Source organism: Nymphalis io, chromosome 5 (assembly GCF_905147045.1).
Source record: "Nymphalis io chromosome 5, ilAglIoxx1.1, whole genome shotgun sequence".
Classification (NCBI taxonomy): Eukaryota; Metazoa; Arthropoda; class Insecta; order Lepidoptera; family Nymphalidae; genus Nymphalis; species Nymphalis io.
This window is the reverse complement of record NC_065892.1, coordinates 12451314-12470279: the sequence shown is the minus strand read 5'-3', so window position 1 is coordinate 12470279 and position 18966 is coordinate 12451314. Positions and strand designations below refer to the sequence as shown.

The 18966-nt window shown below is 28.9% G+C and overlaps 1 protein-coding gene across 2 annotated transcripts in view; it reads left to right on the top strand.

Moving 5' to 3' along the window:
- LOC126768633 (four and a half LIM domains protein 2) overlaps positions 1-18966 on the top strand; it is a 156659-nt gene that overhangs the window by 63245 nt on the left and 74448 nt on the right. The window lies entirely within an intron of this gene.

Here is an 18966-nt window from a genome sequence, read left to right as displayed (position 1 = left end):
ATTTCATCAAAAGCAGTTCAGTGGCTTAGCCGTAAAAGCACAACAGAGTTACTTCCGTATTTATGATATTAGTATAGATGAATTACGTTGTGATGCTGAATGCATGCACGCAGATGTATTGTTTGTATGTAGAGCGTAATACAAATATTCCGATAAACTCTTACAAAGCGAGAAATCCTAATAATTTACTAATGAATTGAATGTATTCACAGGTTGCCTTTATATAATATAATAAAAAATTTCAATAGAAAACGTAAAAATTTAAATAATGTAAATTAGAGTTAGCCTTCATCTCGGAAAATTTTTAAGCAAATATTTTAACGGTATGAAAATGAGTATTTTTGGAAAACAATATTTTTCGATACATAGTGGTCATAACATAAATATCAAAATTAATATTCAATTGATAGGGTTTTGTAATGCGTAATGACGTCACTTTTGATTATGGTGCTATCTCTCTCGAACTAGAACAGACGATTTGTGTGTTTACAATTATTATTTAATTATTCCAAAGACACTTAATCCTATTATTTAATAATACAAGTCAAATTTGATTGATTTTGATTTGATCTTCATGGGAATTTCCGCTGCTTGTACTTGACACGTTCAATCTTTAGTTTATCAAATATTTATGATAACGTATTTTTAAACTATTTTTATACAAGATAATGAAATATATTACAAAATTTAATCTTTTTAAGGTTTACGAAAAACGACAAATCAAATCGACATAGTTCTTACAAAAATGTCACGTAGAAATGATGTGATCGGTCCGAACATTGCACCTTTAAGAAATAATTACGTCATAAAAACTAGCTAATAGTCCTCATGAACGAATTTCCGGCCAATGAATAGCCATTATCAGCAGGTGATTCTGTAAGTTCCAAGTTGTTTGAAAAGTCACGGGTCCACTTGAGACTCCCTCTCTCATGTTCCAAAGTAATCAAGCATAGGACTAACAGCTTTACGTGCTGTACGAGCCAAGGGAATGTAACTCTTCGAACTTCCTAAATCCGGGCTACTAATGAGTATTTCGACCCGGAATTTGAACCAAGGACCGCGAGATTGCAAACTCAAAAGCTATTAATCACTAGACAAACGGGTTCCATATCAATAATTATTAATCTAAATGAATACAAACGTGGAATTAAAAAGGCTTAATTAGAGAAATATTTAATGTATCAAATACGAACAAAGTGCCGTTATTAGCGTCCCTTGAACACAATGTTATCAAATATACACACTTTGTATCTCATAATGGACTCTGTACCACGAGTACATAACTAATGGACGTCACTTAACTCGTAACAAGTAATAATAAATAGTGTGTAATTGCAGACACAGGGGACAAAATAATTTAGATAATTGTCAGCAATTTGGTAATGTAAACTATAGTTGATCCGCCTTACATTTGTAAAGCAGACGCATATTACTCTCACAGCAAGAAGACGTCAAAATGAAAATGTACTAGTAAATACCGATTAACAAAAACGGCAAGAAAGTCTGTAATTATTCTTTTTCATCAAATATACATGCAGTTATCATAAACACACAATTATTACTTCCTGTATTAAAATCAAGGAATACTAATTCTCTTTTATCATATACGTTTATGTTAGCTTGTAAAAATAAATATAGACAGTAATATGAATTTATTTTATTTATTTATTTGATTACAAACCTTAAACAAACCTTAAAGTTTCATGATTAACGATTCTGTTAGTACAGTTTAATGTATTGTAAAATGTTATGGAAACGATATAAAACCTCCTTATGCAAAACGTAAGCATAATGCTTCTGCTTAAAATAAATATTTTGACTTTGACTTGTAAATTTCAATAGACAGAGGTGAGAAAGATCGAGATGGTTAAGAACAATAAAATATATTATTGTTATTATTTTCAGTGTTTATTCATTTGTTTTTGTAAATAAGTAAAATACATATACAATACTTATTCCAAGCTTCATCAGTATCAGCATCATCTATGAGAGATTTATTTGAATCATTCAAGCCGTTCGAAATTGTTTTTTTTTTATTATAGTTAATTGTAACAATGCTTTACTTTCGGTCAACGACCCCGAAAGAAGTAAAAATTGGTCAATGTGCTGTCAAATATGGCAGCCAATCGTGAGATGTCTTTCAGCGATTGAATCACAAACATACAAACATAAAAACTTTCGTAAGTATAATAACTAAACATTTAATAAAGTGGTAGAAACCGTGTCCGTGTACTTTGAATAAATTTATCAAAAAATAAACTTGACTTTTCATAGCGACATTATCTACTTGTACTATAAAATAGAGATTAATTTTTCAGATACAAAGGATTCGATTACTGGCTGAGAAAAAAGATTTCAAAAATCGAATATATTTCTCTTAAGATATAAAGTCAATAATGATCGCTCTTTATATAGGAAGGATCTAGACAACAGTAACAAAACAAATGTGCAAAACGTTGAGAAATGCGAGGAAGTGACAAGATAAGCAATAATTAACAACATCTACATTTCATATAATTAATTATCTAAACGTAATAAATAACATAAATATTTATACCATTATTATTAATATTTACATATAGGCATAGATTACACAACGCACGATATGTTTCGACATGGATTCTCATCACGTACAATGTGAAATTATTTAAAAAAAGATAATAGATAATAATAATAATAATAATATCCTGGGACATTTTTCACACACGGCCATCTGATCCCAAATTAAGCTTTTACAAAGCTTGTGCTATGGAAACCAGACAACTGATATACTACATATACTACTTTTCTTTTGTGAATACATACTTATATAGATAATTACACCCAGATGGCGTTATATTATCTGTGGTTTCGGTAAGACTACGTAGTCCACGTACGATTGATTCCCATTGTCAGCAGTGCAATTGTCGGAGACGTGATTCTGTCGCGATCGATAAATACCTTTAAGTGAAACCGGAACATTTAATAATAAAAAAAAATATAAACACTTACCGCTCTCAGTACTCATGTGACAGAGAATATTTATCAATTTATTTCTGCCAAGCAACAGAAGCGAGAATTTTAATTACTATCAGCGTTGTCGTATCTGCAATCATTGTGACATAAAAGGGATTGTTTTTTGTTCAATTTTTTAAGTCACTTGCTTTCTCTTTTTCAATTGATCAGCAAAAAATTAAAAGTTTTAGTAAATAAGAACTAGGCCGCGACCTTGTAGCTTTTTTTTTTAGTAATTCCCATTTATTTCAAGGTTCGTTGGTTGAGTTGCTAGCTTAAAACGCTGTACATACTGAGTTCAAAGCCTGAATCAGGCCAATATAAAGCACGAAAGTCATTGGCCCTACGCCTGAACTCATTTCGGTCGTGCTGGATTGCCGTTCCATCGGATTATGAGAGTGAAGGAAAGAATGCACCTGTAATTGCACTTGATCAGTAAAGTTACAGTTGGCTATTCTCCGTTGAGAATTAACTCGTCAGGAGGATATTGTTATTATTTATTTCAATACATTAATTACAAAGGCAAAAGAGCCTGACTATTAATAATTGACAAAATATCAACTAATTTTTATAAATAGAAAGCTATTTTGTAGTATGTACAGCAGGAAGGTAGATGGGATTGTGATCCACTGGAAGGTATAAGGTGACAATCCTTCAACCGTCATTGTGCCATGCGATTAAGGGTTTATTCCCCCTTGTATCTTATATAGGTAGAAAGAAATGCGCCTTAACGCCTTCTAACCTCCAGTCTCTATTGACATTGACACTGTAATAAATATTAACCATCCCTTACATCATCCACCAACCAATAAGAACTGAGATGTTATGTCCCTTGTTGTTATACTGTCTTACTCAACCTTCAAACCGCAACACATCAATTCAAAGTAGTGATATATGCTTAGAATACCTTATGAGCTGTGGCGTGTTTTAAAACTTGGCGGATGGGACAAAAAAAAAATCCGCCTCTTAAATTTGAAGAAAATTAAAATTATATATTTTATTAAAATTATATAATTATAAATTAAATATTATGTTGTTCATGGTTAATTAAAAGTGGTTAGGTAACATATAATGGATAATATAGAACATTTGAGATATTGATTGTGTAGGATCTCAAGTTCGTTTCGAAAAGACAAATTGAAAAGTGACAAGAAATGGGTAAAAATTATGAAAGGCGCCTATGTTGCCGCCCCTACTAGACTTGCCTACCTTAGAACAACATAGGGTAAATACGCCACAGCTTATGAATTCGTAAATGAGATGGCAGTAGCTCTCCAACCAATAAAACACGATAAATTATTATACTTAAAAATGTGTAAATTTAAAGTGACGTCGTTACGTAAACAGAGGTATTATACCGTATCGTTATAATCGATATGAAAACTACTTATAATCATAATAAATAGTACATCAGACAGATGGCCCTATTACGATACACATACTCATATATAGCAATGAGATTTAATTTCAACTGCTGATAACAACCGGATTTATATCAGAAAATACAATTCTATTGTTTTAGGTCATTTGCGAAACATTATTATCAGAGTATTCAGAGATAAGAGTGTTTTAATATAATAACTTCTTAATATTATTTTCGTGCTATTAAACCGATAATTCTACCGATTTACAAAAATTTGAAAATACTTAAACTAGAAAAATAAAAAAAGCCAAAATGGCCTAGTAAAAAAGTAGAACAAGTGGATCTTAATCGATGATTACGGATTCAAATCCGAGTAAGCACCGTTCCCAATATTTTTCTTCAAATGCTTGAAGCGCATGAGTTTTCATGTGCTTTAAGAAGCCATTGTCAGTCAAATTCATTCAAAGGTTGTGATATATATCTATTATGACAGTATTTAGGAAAATCTCATTAAAACTGTTTATGTTTCCAGGTTTTGTTGAGGTTTATGGTTATTTACGATCATCACGATCATTTTCTTGATTAAATGTAAAAGTTTGATATATGTAAAATTCGTCTGGGCCTATGAGATTTATCAATAGACTGGCTTGAACAATCATTGATTCTGCATGTACTCCTGAAGCTTTCAAAAATAGTTAAAATTGTTGCTTCCATTTTTTCCATGCATCAGCCCGGCTGACGGGACCTCCGCCATCCATTTTTAGTTCAGATGGCGGTCGCACGTGTTCCATTTTGAATCAAAAAAAATATATCATGCCTTATAATAGTCAATCACATTTCCTCGAAAATAAGTAATTCTTTTTTCAAGTTTCTTTTATAAATTTCGCGCACTTCTTACATTTTAAATATTAATAATTAATATTTAACAAAACCGCTGCCACCATGTTGTATTCTTTGACAACTGACTTTATTTCTTTATCACCAGCCAGGTATAGACTCAACTACAACATAAGATAAGCTTAAAATGGCTATCTAACGCAAAAAGTTTAACATACAAACCCTCCAACTTTATATTATAATACCTGGGCGACCTGGCTTTATGATGATTCATAAAAAATATTTCATTTTTGCGAAAAAATACATTTTTTCACTTATCGTTAGAGCTGTTTTCGAAATACACGATATATATATACAATAATTGCTTATAAAACATTATAATGAGATAGATTGCTTCAAGACAGTGAAAACAGTTTTTAAGCTCAAATCAAAAATATTAATAACAATGTTTTAGTCTCTAATGAGTAAGTTTTCATGTGAAACAAAGTGTGAAATGAGTCATGATGAGCTAAACAAAGTACTCTTTGTCTGAAACTTGGCGTATATTTATGTGTAGGGTTGTCACGTGAAATGCATTGTATTATCTCTAAAAAAATAATATATGCTGTAAAAAAGGATTTATAACTACAGTTTTCTACTGTTTTAAATAATGATAATTATATGTCTGAAGTCAAAATCTACCTATTCATTATTATAAATATGTTTATACATATAAAAATTTATTATATCTATAAATTGTAATTACACTAACAGGAAAGTAATATAGACTAGCCTGGAACATATAATGTTCACGTTTTGCTTGCATTAAATTATGCAGTCTATATAAAGGCCGCGCACAAGGATCTGTCAACTTCCTTTTGATTATAAACGAATCAATTAGCAGTAAAAATGTATCATTGATAAGGTGACATTCAATTTTTTATCTATCAATTTATTATTGTTGTTACCAACTACCATTTCGTAATAAATAAAACCTTGCTACATAAGACCTTTTGAACATATTCATGGAAACTAACTATAAACTCTTGAGTAAATATTATCATCGTTTAGTTGTAATATTAATGTATTATAAACACACTAAATGATAATAATTTTATCAAAGTTTAATCTAAGGAATTAAATTGAATTATATTAAAGATTATTCAAAACATATTATAAATAGTTTTACTGTATTACGCCATCTCTTATTGAATAGTAGCATTTTTACAGGCAAAAAATATCTAAGAATACTGTAAGCAGTTCTACTTTACATTAATAGAGGGCGCTCCTACAAGATTCGTTGTGTCATATGTAATTATTATATTCATTATTACAAACGATTTTCTTGTTTAATTTATTTAATTATCTATCCATGAGGTAGGTATATTGGTTTATTTAAAAAATCATAACTATAATATCTAAACTACTCTTCACCAAATATGGAGGTAACAAATAGTAGGTACAAAAAATATACTTAGAATTTTTTTAAATGCTAATTTTAGAAAATAATTAATGATACCTATCAGAAAAAAATAATTATGCATAATAATGTTACATCCTATCAAATTGCTTTTATGTTGTCGATAATTCATTTTTATTGATTACAGAAACTTAAAAATGTGACAGAATTTAAGTTTCTATGTTTTTTTTGGCATCACATATTTCAATTTTAATCTGGTAAAAAATATAATTAAATTATAAGATAGAAAAGTAAGGTTACACCAAATTATATACCCGATTTTGTATACATGTAAACACTATTTGATGATAACTAATTTCCGCTCAGTACGAAAGATAAGATAACGTTCTAATTTTGCTATCAGATAATTTTTATATTAAATAATATATCGAAATTGCTGTTAATTTTTTTACCTAAAACAAGAAGTTACTATTGGCAACTAAATTGCCATAAATATACCTAAAGCTAATGTAAAAAGTAATGCTAAAGTAATCCTATTTTTTTTTCTTAAATGACTTGTTTTTCAAGTTTATTGTAACGTATTTGAAAGTAACCAAAATAGTAGCCCATATTACTACATTCAATGGGATAATCCTTTAATTTCGCCATTAAATATTACCTATATGATATTATAATGCCGTTATACGCGAAACAAATATCATTTATGGTCAACTTTAATGAGATCGATATATTATTATTATCTGTGTAATTACCGCTATAAAACTATACCTAACATTTTGATAAGTTATTATTATGTTAAATATTTATTTATTAAAATAATCATTTACATTCAAGAGTTAAATAAGTATACACAAATAAAAAATAAAAATAGCTGCTCATAAATCATGACCAGTAGGATGGTGGCAAAAATACAAACTGCATTTCCCCATCACTCTGGAAGATCGAAAATTTTTTTTTGCATATGTAATTACTGAAGGAATGATTTCGATGAAAGCTTAATTATTATTAAGATTATTCAAAGTAAATCCATTAATTAATTACATAGACTTAGTAAGTTAATTTAAAAATTTGATTTTTATTATTAGGGCACTCACATAACAATAAATGCTTAAAATAAATACTACTATTTATTTATATTAGAAAATATTTTAAACAGTTAAGTTTTAAAAAACACAAAAATTCTTATTCTCAGTACTGTTTTGCTTCGCTATCAAATTGTAGATTACTGTTATCACAAGTAAATTCCTGATGACATCATTCTAGTCCTCGCTCAATTCCACTGTTGATTTATCAACTTCAACGGTTACAGAAAGTAATTCGCACCAAAACATTGGATCCCTCACACCTGGCAATCAGAGCGCATAGACTATACACAAATACATAATCTAAGGTCATGCTCAACTGGCCGTTCTGCACGTTCCTTTTAGTAATCCCTTGAACTTGAGTAAGCGAAACCGCAGAGGTAAACAAACGTCGAATAACTGGTTGACGCGCATTTGTCATTTGGAAGCCGGAACGCACGCGTCGCTGGAGCGCTTGTCTCTTCGCGATTTTCGAACGTAAAGTAACTGTCAAAATAAAAAGATTGTGTTTTTTTTTTTACAAATACAAAATGGTGGCTGTTTAGTGTTATGATTGATAGTGCTTCATATTAATCGTAGTGATATTCAAGAAGGATATGACCGATAACAAATAGATTTTACCAACGAAAATTCTTTAAATTATTTTTTTCCAAAGAAATGAAGTATTAATCCATATAAAATAATACTCGTAATTTTCTTTATGGGATGAAATAGTAAGTTTTTTACAATAGCATTAAAATAAAATTTATCTAATTTGTATAGATTGTGCCATAGTTATTTCTTTTCAGGTATACTTTGAAATAGTCGCTTTTATTGGTCGTAAGCACAGGTTAGTTTTCCTTTAAAATATAAAGAAAAGAATTTAGTCAGTGATAATTATATTTGTTAATGCAAATTAAATAGGTACACACTATTGTATTGAATTAGAAAAATATGTTCTTTAATCATGAGGTGTGCTATATGTACATTAATACTAATTGATATAAGTACCTATACTTATCTATCAATCTAATTCTAAACATCGATGTTGAAAACGATATTTTTACGAAATTTAGTAAAAAACTTAATATTCTTTTTTTTTCTTCGATATTATCAAAATAATGTAAATAAACAAAAGGTAACAAAATTAACGTGTAAAGAATTGACATTATAGATATTGGACAATACGAATATACTCGTCATAAAGTCAAAAATGAACTTAATTGTTTGTTTATTACTATTTTTGACATGTTTTAAACTTAATTATTTTATAGTCCTTATATAGAACAGTTTTTAATTTTAAATTCGATATATATTTTACGTAAATTTCTTTCAACTAACATTCATAAAAAAAACGGTCGGTATAAATTTTCATCGCGAAATATTAATTATTAAAATTTCCAAGGTTGGTGGCGCATTTTCGAAGTAAGCGATGGTAATCATTTCTTACAATGCCAATAGGGGGTTGGTGATCACTTAGGTGGCAAATGCTCTATCTATAATATAAAGAAAAAAAACGAATACTCAATATATATAATAATAGTCAATTAGTACGTCACTGTTTCTAATTCTGCTAAACCGCTTCTTGTAAAATATTAAAGATTTTTTTTTTTAATGTTTGTCCTTGTTTTATTGGTACAAATATTAGGTACGTGTTATTAAAAAGAAAAAAAAAAAACGTTATTAATATTAGATGCAATTATTATTTCACCCTTGCTGTGGCATTGTATTGCTGTTCTATTTAAGTAAATCCTATTAATAATAATAAAAAATAAATGTTTATTAATAGGTAAATAGAAAACAGCTGACTAATTTATGGTAAGAGTTAAACTTGCTGTAAGTGATTCTGAGTCATGTTTTCGGAAGTATGACGCGAGCTTCTTTTGGTCATAAATTCTTCGTGCATTCCGCAAACATATAAAAACAATTTTGCACAAAATTTTATTGTAATCTTTTTTTTTTTTTTATAGAATAGGAAGGCGGACGAGCATATGGGCCATCTGATGGTAAGTGGTCACCAACGCTCTTAGACATTGGCATTGTAAGAAATGTCAACCATCGCTTACATATTCAATGCGCCACCAACCTTGGGAACTAAGATTTTATGTCCCTTGTGCCTGTAATTACACTGGCTCACTCACCCTTCAAACCGGAACACAACAATATCAAGTATTGCTGTTTTGCGGTAGAATATCTGATGAGTGGGTGGTACCTACCCAGACGAGCTTGCACAAAGCCCTACCACCAGTAAAATCATATATAATAAATACTTTGTAAAAATTGCCGTGTTCTACAGAAGAACGAGATACGTTCGATTTGATTCGTCAATAGGTGTTTCGTATATTATTATAATAAATTACGAATTCAATATTATAATACAACATATTTAAATAATGTGTACACCTATATGTATAACATTTTATAAGATGTAGTAGGTTAGTAGCTAATTATTTACGTATTTTGATAAAACAAACTGTATGGTACTGTCATACAATTTTACTAATAAAGCAAGAAAAATTGGTTTTACGCCGAAACTTTACAAATTACTTATATATATATATATATGTATACATTACAAAGTATTTTATGCGAGTTTCCATTTTTAGAAATATACTGAGTATAATAATATTGTAATTAAAAAGAGGAGCTTCCAGCGAGGATATTGTTTAAAGACATTCGAAAGAACCCATCTTATGCGTAGGCTATATAAGTATTTAAGCCGAGAAGCCACTAAAAACTAGCGGTAGTAAGTTATATAAGTATTTAAACCGAGAAGCCACTAAAACTAGCGGTACTCTCCTCGTCAAGAGACGTTTCGAGATTGCTAGTGCATGTTACCATTTCGTCCCAACGGCTGGTTTGCTTCTGCAGACCCCGGAGTGGGACTGCAAAAGCCTTGAGGGCCTTTGACAGTACTAAGAACGCCTACAGCCACGGCCGGGCATTCTTATAATGAAGGGAGAACCTGTGCAAAGCGTAGTCTTTGGCCAAATGGGTTAGTGAAAGCAACTTGCTTCTGCTCCTACTCCGCGGCCTTCTTTAGAACGGTGACAGCTCGCAGAAAAATCTCCTTGCGCTGTCGAGCTTCGTATACTACACTGGCCAGCATGAGATTTCCGCCTATTGCCGCCGCTAGAGCATGGAGCTCAAGCCCATATAAAACGCACTCTGTCACAGTATGTCAAGGAAGTATTTGATCGAACAATTAAAGTTCATTGGGAGAGCGCTCTTATTTTCTCTACCTCCTCCGCTATGAGCCGTACCATTTCACCCAGCATCCCGAAATCTGCATACTTTAAGTTCCTCCTAATATATTATACAGTCCCAAAATCTATGGGCAGTGGTGCATAAAATAGAAACAATTTAATCACAGATAAAAATAAAATCGATGTTAAAAGTTATTCTAAAACATATGCACAATAAATAATTCGCTTACTAATAATAACATACTTTTATCTCAGCGAAGTTACGACAGTCTTATTAGCGAAAATTAGGAAACTGTCTTTAGAACCAAGTAATTGTATGTGTCGGTTATATAATATGTAACTCATTACTTTAGAAGTAGTAGTAGTAAGTAGAGAAGTACTAGAAGTAGCCTTATAGTTAGACATTTGAATATAGTAGATACCGTAAGTGTGACGTGAGGACTGCCTCTTTTTTTTACTGTCCATTTAAATAAAATATATATCAGAATAATATTGCTGGTAATAAAAAACTAAAATATAATTAATATCTATGTATTTTCAAATAAAATATGTAAAATTATAATATATAATTAGATGTAAAATTAGCTTGGCAATTGTTATTTATGTCGTTTAGCGCATAATTTCATCATCTCAGTGGTCTTAAATTTAGTAAATAATCTAATCATAACTTTATTCAAATTTACCTAATAAATAATTATAATTTTGACAGGTTATTATAGTGCCTTACAAAATTACCGGACTCGTAATTTATCTAAAATATATTCTGTTTGAAAAGCGCAATAAGTGAGTTAAAAATATTTTAAACAATATAATTATATTCCTTGTAATTAATTGTAGAGAACGTTTATGTTCGAACTTAATATTAAACATAAATTTATCTGGAAAAATGCCAAACACCAAGAATACTTAACTTCAGATATATATCATTATTTCGCGATTTCAGCAACTTATTTCAATACTAATATTATTATATAAATCATGTGACTGTTAAATATTGGCTAATATATCACAAAATAAACGATAAGTAACGGCATTTATCATTTTTAATGGAAACAGTTTTATATAATTGTAATATGAATATCATATAAAAATAGATATAGAGAAAAGTGTAAACGGTTTTTATTAGGTCATATTATTTGTAAACGGGATATATTGTATTATTATCTGTGCAAGTTAATGCTTTTCAGCTTAATTTCATTGTTACGCTTAAAATTAACTGCCGTGGAACAAATCTACGTGACACGTTGAACGCAGTCATTATACTAACGACATGTTGGTTGCCTACAATGCTTGGTCAATATTTAACGTTGAAAAGTCAACATGGCCATTTCGTTCCAACTAATTGGAATAGGAACATATCTTTTCTGAGAACTAATTCATTTAAACAAATAACGCTTCAAGATGTAATTGTTATTTTGTATATTGCAGTGTTATTTTGAGCTTTATTGCGCAAAGGACAAGAACCTTTTAATTTCTGGTATTTATAATTAAATGTGTGTTTGCGTTTTGATTTATTACGATCATAGTGAAACTTATGTTTCGATATAATTTAGAAAAAAATAATTGAGAGTACTAGTATTATCATATATTTTAAACCTGTAAGTAAATGAAAAAAAAAAAAATGCGTGAATCGCGATTTCGTTTCATACTGACTATAGAGAACCACGCAGCTTCACTTCGAGGTGTGCAAAACGACGATCATACTAAGGCTAGATTAGTTTAGATTTTAGAAACAGTGTTGACATCTTAAATACATATATGTGTATATAGATAAAAAATTAAATAATAAAGCCTTGTTAATGCATTCATTTGACTTATATGTATAAAAAAAAACAATTAAGAATAAATCATTTATTTTAAGTTTTCGATCAATGACGGAATTGTTTATCCATGCATTACGAAGTGTTAAAAATATTTATATTTTCAAAACTACTGCATGCAGAGCTTTCTAAACAAATGATTTGTTAATATTATTCGTGTTTTACCTTAAAATAAAACTTAAGAATATAAATCGCTCTTCTTTGAAAGTATATTTTCATAATGAAATTTATTATAAATTTCATTACAGTATTTTAACAAAAGCTGAAATGAATATTCATTTCAGCATAGTCAGCCAATTAAAATATGTTATTTTGTATATAATTAAAAGAAAAGGTCATCTAAACTTGTAAAGTATTTTAAGAAAAGCATGTATATTAAAGAATATGTATAATATATATATTATAATTACTGAAACAAAAATCAGTTTTAGGTAATTAAGTGAAATATACTTTCTTTTACGTTTTTAAATACTAAAATTATTACATTTTACGTTATTTAATTCAGTGTTTCTGCGTAAATATGCTATTATTTTTTCTTTTTAAACTACGTATTTACTTATTTTAATCTTTCAGTACAAAATCTTATATTAACATCACGTGAAATTTATACAAGTTATTATTTTTTAGAACTAACAACTTTGTACTAATACAATTATGCTCTTTATAATAATGCACACTCCGTAACATTCTTTAAAATTTCTTTTACAAATAAAATTTTAACAGACTTAAAAGGAACAAATGAAATAACAAACAAGTTTTTTATTTGACTGCACTAAAGCTTTAGCAAACAAATTGTGTAGTTGTCTAGTTTTACTATCAGCCACAACATCAATTTGACTGTTAATGAGCATTAAAAAATTCAATACAAAAATATTCTGCTAACCATTATTTGGCAATTTTGTATTCGTAATCATTGTAATTTAAATTCTATATCGTAAATATTAAAGTCGGGTTTCTTTAAAATACAAATAGATATTGAAAGTAATGTCTAAAATCTATTGTGCTGTCAAACATCATAAGCAAAAACTAATTTGACATGTCAAAGCGACGTTACTTTTAGCGCGCCCGAAGGCGCCACGTCAACTTGACAAGCGTATGTAGTGTCTAATTTTTTTTAGCTGACCTAAAAATCTTAAATTAAACACATATTTTTAATTAATAATTTTAATGATTACAGTGTTGAATAAGCTCCAAACCTTCTCCTCAAAAAAGGGAAAGAAGGCCTTCAGCCCAGATACGAGGTTTTCATTTCTTTGGCTTAAATAAGTTAAGTGAAATGCTATACATTTTTTAAAAGTACGAGTAGCTTTTAAATATTTACGTTATTATGTATAGTCTGCCTCTACAATGCCGTTAACTATTTTTGACCACATTTTGCTATTTACACGAATTTTTCATAGAGCGCTGCGTTCTTAGACAACGTGGTGTAACTTTGCCTAAAAATAGTATCAGAATTGTTATTATGTAATACCTTGACACAGGATCAGTTCATAATATTCTCTGAGTATATCAAGGCACATGACACATAACAACCCCACTATATATCACAAACATAACACATAGTAGTCACACATGACCACATATTAATCCGCGGTCAAGGTTCGCCCCTCCCAATCTGACATAAAGTTTTATTCGCTGATTGTTCTAATATACACAACGCGCCTATAAACGCGATTTAATTAAATAAAACGAACAGTTCCCGCCTTCATTTATTACTGACGTGTGACATGATAGAATAAACGAAATTCAGGTTTATTGTTTTAATAAAACTATTTATTTTAGGCATCGAACATTTTGCATGATTACTTAATTAATAAATATTATATTTTCACTTTAAGTTATATTATTTCAATTAAAGTTAAAATCAATATTTTTTTATAGAGAGATTACTTCCTATACAACGAACTTTGAACTTAACCTATTTAAAAATATACATTTTTTTAAACAATACAAGCATGCGATGCAAATTCTTTCTCTCAATTTGTTTACTAAATCGGAACGTAAAAAGTATTAAGATACGATAAAATTAATCTCATGGATACCCAGCTGTTAAAATAATAAACACAATTCATATATAATAAGCACATTTATTGAAAATTTATTACAAACAGTGATTCTGAATAATTTCAAATTGATACAGAATTCATTATAGAAATGCATTTTTTTAAAACATGTTTGTATTTCGAAAATACTATGTTTTATATTTCTATTTAGATAAGGTGTATTTAAAAAAAAAAACTCAGTTACCAAGTGCTAAATATATAATATTCATATACTTGAAATATTGGAAGTCAGTAACAAATTTAAATATTACATATTACCGTTGTTGCACCGCAAAGGAAATGAGTAGTTAAATTATATTATCTTACTAAATAAGTCAGAATTATTTATAATATTCCGTATTAATTTACATCATTTATGAAAAAATGATCCTCGATTGACCCTTCATCATGGAACTGACGCGAAATCATATCGTCGAATATTTCGAGTTCTGTAAAAATTTTTAAAGGATAAGAATGCCTATTATACATATTTTCTCGTAGCTTTATCTCTAAATAATATATCTGGATGTACATTAAATTGTTAGCTAAACAGGAATAGTTAATAATACAACTAAAGTACATAAAACTGAGAACAATCCGAACATTTCCAATACACAAAACTAGTATATTATTATATGATTTATTTTAAGCTGATGTCATTTTTTTTTTGTAATCAACGATGCAAGCAAACCGCCTCAGATTATTTCGCTATGAAAAAATATAAAGCAATTTATTATAAATAAAACTTGTAATAGCTTGTTACTAAAGTTTTTTTTTTTAATCGACTTCAAAAAAAGCAGAGTTGTATTTTTTATGTTTTCTACAGCAGAACTCGACCCGACCCGATTTGAAAAATCCTTTTCTTTAGTTTAGCCTATACTTCTCGACTGGTCTGTGGACTGGTGGTGGTGAAGAAAAAAGTATTACCGAATATTATTTGAAGTTGGCTTTGTTTATTTAAGAGATAATTAATTATTATTTTTAAATAGGACAATAATGCAATGGATTTTAGGCTTTATAAATATTAATATAGGAAGATAAATGGAGTAACAATTATGTTTTCTTAAGCATACCATTCACAGTAAACAATAAATACTACTAATTAATCATTTATTTGCCGTTACATTAAACAAATAAGGAAAAAATATTAATTAAAATACATGTTTAAATAATCCAATTGTGTAAGACCTGTTTAGTTACTTGTTGTGTTTACTATTCATACTTTAACTACCTTACTAATTAACTAAATTATAATGGATAAATATTTATTCGTCGATTTATCTCTCTGTCATCAGGAATTTGTCATTTGAATAAAGAAAACAAAACAATAGTAAGATCACTAATAAAATAATGATTGTATAATGTCGATAGTTTACATGTTATAAGGATTGGTTTACACTTACCCTTTCAATGGTAGAAATAAGTAAGGAAACGTTTTTTGTAGTGCCTAAATGAAAAAGCTACTAAACCAATGTTATATGAAATTCAAGAGCAATTCTTGTATATATACATATGTATATCGCGTATATCGGAATCAGCTCTAACGATTTGGCTGAAGATTTGTATTAAATTAAAGTATTTCATTTAAAGTTTATCTATATAGTCTCTTTCCTGAAAGAACGCGATTTATTACAAAAAAATACATATTATGTGAATACAAGTAAAAAAAAACCCCTGAGTTTCTTTCGCCGGTTCTTCTCAGGCCTGGGTGTTTATTTTCCGAAACGGTGGTAGTTTCTTATTTGACTATCAATAAGTAAGTGTAATGCTTCTATAATTAATAAAGTAATTTGATTTAATTTAGTATGTAATGGTATATAAGTAGATGCGCTTCGCAGTTCCACTCGCTTTATTAAATAGACTGTTGACTCGATAAGCTTGAATTTCATATTCAAGATGTAAGACATGTTTCTCATAAGAGAGCAGAAGCGCAGCCCTTTGCTAAGACATAAGTATGTTATTACTCAGAAAAAACTAAAATTATAAATTAATATTCCTGTATTAGTCTCCAAGGTCTGCAATAGTTTTAGTGCAACTTCATGGTGAAACCTTACATGTACTAACTACACTAGTCATCTGCACTTGACATAGATATCGTCTTTGTAACACAGTGTAGAATATGTGATGCGATAACCATTATATATAATTATGTATACGTGTAAATCTGAAGATAAAATTTTCAATTTATCATATTTTTAAAGCACTTCCATTGGCTCTGTATTTACTTAATAATATGACCAGTTATTTCCTTGTGATGCATTTACATTAAACATTATTAATTGTGATTTTACCCGTTTTTGCTATGATTATTTCAAGAAACAATCTTTTGGAACTTTAATCTCATTTTTAAGCCATAACTGGTTATGATATTATTATTGTTAAACGTCCCGGTGTCATTTACGTTATTTACAGTGAAATGCTCGACATTACATTTTCGAACTCGTAAGGCTTTCATAATTATTTTATTTAACCAGACTTCATTGTTGCACATCTTCAAGAACATTATTAATATATTATGACTTAAATTATTTAAGTTAAAGAAAAAAAGTTTATAGTATATATTATACATTTATTTTAAAAAAGGTGTCCGATATTTTCATAAAAGTGTCAGTCATATTAATAATATAAACAGAAAAGCTTATTTAATGGCTGTGTTATGGTTATATGACATTTATATGACTGTATGTCTGAATAAGAAATAACTAGAAATAAACATTTTTTTCATTTTTAGGTTGAGTTTTAAATATTTTTAAAATTCACGGGATTAACCTTAGTTCGCTTATGTGTAATTGATGGATATTATCCAATGCTTATTATATATCTCAGTGGTTTTTAGTAAACGCATACTTTATTACTTTGGACACAAGCAATGGATTTAAATGGGTTAATTTAGATAATGTCTTTGCACACTTAACTAGTTATAATGCTCGCGATATTACACTAAATCATATTTAATACTCTAATAGCATGTATAAATGTCAACACGCCTTTTAAAGACAATATTATCCTTATAAGCGGGAACACTGTGTATGGATATCATATCATTAGGACAAAAATAGAAATAATTAACATTAAATATTACTAGAAAAAAATAACTCCATAAAAGAAGCCAATAAATAACTAAAGGTTTCATTTGGGAAGGTCAACAATCAATATTCGTTTTTTCGCATTGACAATCTAAACATGTTTTTTTTAATTTTCAATGTCTTCTCTTGTAGGCGTATGTCCGAAGTATTTAGATTTTCTTTTTAAACAATTCAATTATACTTGTTTAGAAATGCATGGGCTGTTAGTAATCTAAATAATAATAAAAGGCGTGTTTTCGACGAATTAAAATCCAAATCTTAAATTATAATCTAGCAATTGATCTGAATTGCCGATTGACTGTATCTTGTCCGTGTAAACTTGTTGCGGCTTGTAGATGTCTAAACCAATCTTTATTTAGTTCAGTAACAATAGCTGTCAACAGTGAATTGTTTAAATTGGAACTTCCTGACAAGCTTATATTATTGTCTGTTGCTCACGACCACTGTTCTTATTGGCTGTTTTACTGATACGCTTATTTCGTATGACTTATAAATTGTTATTGCATTAATAGCTTTTGCTTAAGGTCTATATATAGGATATCATTTATTTTTAATTTAATTCATTGATTTTATCATAGATATTGCGTAGTACAAAAATCTTTTATATAATGTAATATCTAAAATTGTTCTGTCTGAGTTTGTGTTCCCATCACTCAGATGTAATTAAATATATTTTGACGAAATGCAGTCCAGATTTTCCAGAATATAACTTGTATACTGGGTGTATTTTAATTTATATCATGTAAATTTAACCAAAGAAAAAACATTAAATGTTTTTACTTTTCCTCGTGCATGCGAACAAATTAACGAAATAAACTTCATTTAACAAAAAGTACCGAAACAAATTATACATTAGTGCATTTAGGCCACTGAGACTTTATATAATTTTTAATGGAACAAGAACATTTGAATCGTCAGGGCTGCTCTTTAAGTGTTTTGAATAATTCATAAGTTCTTTAGTTAAGATAACTTCGTTCGTAAAAATATTCGATAAAATTATTCGATTATGGGTATTCAATACTTCGATCGATTGTGTAATCGATTAAAAAAAGCAATATTTGTAAATTATTTTCGTATATAAATTTCTCGACAAGGAATAATAATTACAAATTAATAATTAATACTTATTGAAAAACGTACTACGTGCTCATAAAGAGC